Source organism: Tursiops truncatus, chromosome 10 (genome assembly GCF_011762595.2).
Source record: "Tursiops truncatus isolate mTurTru1 chromosome 10, mTurTru1.mat.Y, whole genome shotgun sequence".
Classification (NCBI taxonomy): domain Eukaryota; kingdom Metazoa; phylum Chordata; class Mammalia; order Artiodactyla; family Delphinidae; genus Tursiops; species Tursiops truncatus.
In genome coordinates this window covers 67,430,818-67,434,540 of record NC_047043.1, presented here as the reverse complement: position 1 = coordinate 67,434,540, position 3,723 = coordinate 67,430,818, and positions in this window count along the sequence as shown.

Below are 3,723 nucleotides of genomic sequence, written 5' to 3'. Positions count from 1 at the left end.
TTGGCTCCTGAAATGTTTTTTCTTTGATGTGAATGCAGCCAGTGCTGGTTCAGAGGAAGAAGGGTGGAGGGAGAAGTAGGGAGGTTGGCGCAGTTGGTTCTGAGCTGCTGCTGCTGCTTCCCAAGCACCACCAGGTTCGCCTGCAACCTGCCTTCCAGCCCAGAGGTGGAAACTCTCACCCTCAGCTGGCCCGGCCCCAGGGGTCTAGGGAGCTGCCTTATAGTCTGACCTCTGTGGTCCGAGGTCTCCTGGGGTAGGGAGGACACTTGCTTATTGTTCCAGTTCCTTCCCATGCCTTCTTAACCAGCAACCTCAGAGAAGCAGAGGGAAAGAGAGAATGAAGCTCTCAGGTTGGCATCAGAGCTGCAGGCTTCAAGAAAAACAAGAATCTCCCACCCAGCACCACAGACCCAGCAGTCCTCAATTCCAAGTGTGCAGAACTGCCTCCCCACGACTTGTGAAAATGCAGTTTCCTGGGCCTTGCCTCTGGGGCCGGACTCTGTATTTGACAGCTGGTCCAGGAGCTTCTGCTCACACTTAGAAAGCTGTGCAGGCCCGAGCTCCAGCCTCTACGTGGCGCTGGTTCCCTCACCCCCGTGACCACAGCTTATTTCTCCCTTGCTCCCTGGGCTCAGCTACGGTAGGCCTTGCCTGTAGCCAAATGCGTAGACCCTTATCCCGACCTAGGACAAACTAATGCCAGGGAAAGAGAGCTGGGTGCTCTCAGCCACTGGTGGGGTTCCCAGGAGATCCAGAGTCCTTGGGGAGATGAGACACTCACAGACATGTCTATTTGTCCGCCCAGCAACCTGGACAGTATGAAGCAGTCACACCCACAGTCAGCTCGCAAGGCTACTCAGCCAGGTTTGGCTGGACCAGAGGCTGTGTGCCTGCGTTTAACGCCAATTCCAAAGGGCGCCAGGAAGAGCAGGGGCGGGGAGGAGTCCTGAGCCAGGGCTTATCAGCCTGCTGGCACCAACTGGAGGCAACTTAAGCACCAGAAGCGGACATCAGGGCAAACACCAGGGAGGCTGGCCCCAGGCACTGCCGGAAGCCCACATGGGTAGGGGGAGGAGGAGAGCAGGCAAGCCCGCTCTTCCTGCCTGGGACCAGTGGGGTGGGGGGAAGAGGATAGCTCTCAGCCAGAGCTCTGGGTCCTGACACAATTCTGATGCCCCTTCTTGTATAATCCAAAATAAACTACAGTAAACCAGAAAAAAAGAGTAAGGAAATCCATGGAGGTCTGCAAAGCAGCAGCCTGGGGACAGGGAGCTGGGGTGGGTGCCACCTGCTGGTCATCCCTGGTACTGTGATGCCTGAAATGGATCCCCAAGGTGGGGCTGAGACGAGGAGTGGGACGGCGGCTGTTGTCCCAGGACTGGGCTGCAGCCAGCCAGGACCAGAGGAGTGGGAAGTGAAGGTGACATTGCTGAACACCTCCTGCAAGCCAGCGCTTTATGTGTATACATCTATTTAGCCCTTCCAACTGGATGAGGTAGAACTGAGGCTCAGATGAGACACCAGTTACTCCAGCACAGTAGCAAAAGGCAGAGCTGGGATTGGAACCTGGGTCTCTCTCACTCCGAGACCTCAGCCTCTGCACCCTCAGCCCCCTGGAGAAGGGGTTGTGCAGCGGGCACCTGGAGAAGGGCCTTGGGTCCTGCAGCACCATGGCCATGGGGAGCGTGGACAGAGCACGCTGGAGCTCAGATTCTGTACAGCTGTCAGCAAAGCCCCCTGTGGTCGTTGGGGCCTAAGGCCCATGCACGTAAGTTTCTAGAAGCAAATGGTGGGAAAAGGGCACCTGAGCCATGGACACAGGCCCAGGCCTGCAGGGAGGCTGGGGTAGACCTGCTGGGCCCACCTATATGCATCAGCCATGGCCCCAAGGACCTGGGCAGCCCTGGATAATCCAAGCAGAGGGACAGGACAGGCAGCTGCCCCAACACCCCAGCCTGCTAAGCCTCTTGAAACCCACACAGCTTGTGAGGGAGACGACAAAGGCCTGGGCGGGCAGGCCCTTGGGGCTTGGGCAGGATACGGAGGAAGTGACAATACCCCCAAGGCCTCAGACCTAGTCCTAAGACATCAGGGACACAGGAAACTGGGACACTTATGGACCCAGAGCCCATGATGAGCCTTTGAAACCCTGCTTCCTCTCTTTGGCTGAGAAGACATAGTATAAAACGTGCTTGGTAGGGACTTCCCTACGGGTCCAGCGATTAAGACTCCGCACTTCCACTGCAGGGACGGCGGGTTTGATCCCTGGTCAGGGAACTAAGACCCCACATTCTGTGCGGTGTGGCCAAGCACGTGCAGGAAGCCCAGTCAGCTGGGCCCTCATGAGAGTCCTAGGAACCTGTTATTTCCTCCTCAGCCCCTGGCCAGGGAGGATGAGAAGCCAGGACACAGTGTCCAAGGCTCTCCTTGGCCTGACCTCCCAGCCAGAAAGGCCTGGCCAAGCCTCACAGCTTAGGCAGCTGAGTGGGAGGTCAGTATGGCCTGGGGAGGGTCAGCTTCAGGGCCCCACAACAGCCTCAGGACAAACTCCTGGCATCAGTGAAGGGCCTCCCAGCCCAGCTGGCAGGGAGGGGAGGCCAGGGACCACTTTTCTTCACACCACCCCACAGCCGTGCATGTGACATGGCTACAGGGGTGAGGGGTGCCCTGGGGACTTCTCGGTTCTCAGGCGAGGCTGAGCTAGGTGAGCCTGACAAAATCATACAGGTCTTTTCTGCCTTCTTCTACTTACCATATGTTTTTAAGGTTCACCCATGTATCAGAATTTCATTTCTTTTTATTGCCAAATAATATATATTATTGTATGGTTATACCGCATTTTATTTTTCCATTCATCAGTTATTTCTTCTTTTTGTCTACTATAAGTAACGCTTCTATAAACATTTGTGGTCTGGGGGGACATATGTTCTCACTTCTCTTGGGTGTATACCTAGGATTGGAATTGCTGGTAACTATCTATGTTTAACTTTCTTAGGAACTGCAAGGCTGATGGCTGTGCCATTTTACGTTCCCACCAGCAATGCATAACAGATCCAATTTCTCTTCACCCTTGCCAACACTTGGAGTTATCTTTTTTATTACAGGTGAGGTGGTATCTCATGGTTTTGATCTGCATTCTCACGATGGATAATGGTGTGGAACATCTTTTTATATGCTTATTGGCCATTTGCACACCTTCTTTGGAGAAATATCTATATGGATTCTTTGCCTATTTTTAAAATTGGGTTATTTTTCTTCTTATTATTGAATTGTATGGACTGAATGTTTGTATCCCCTCAAAGTCCATATATGGAAATTCTCATCCCCAGCGTGATGCAATTTGGAGCTAGGGCCTTTGGAAGATAATTAGGGTTGGATAAGGTCATGAGGGTGGAGCTCTTACAATGGAATTAATGCCCTTTTAAAAGAGGAAGCAAAGGGGGCTTCCCTGGTGGCGCAGTGTTTGAGAATCTGCCTGCCAATGCAGGGGACACGGGTTCAAGCCCTGGTCTGGGAAGATCCCACATGTTGCGGAGCAACTAGGCCTGTGAGCCACAACTACTGAGCCTGTGTGTCTGGAGCCTGTGCTCCGCAACAAGAGAGGCCGCGATAGTGAGAGGCCCACGCACCACGATGAAGAGTGGCCCCCGCTTGCCACAACTAGAGAAAGCCCTCGCACAAAAACGAAGACCCAACACAGCCAAAAAAAAAGAGGAAGCAAAT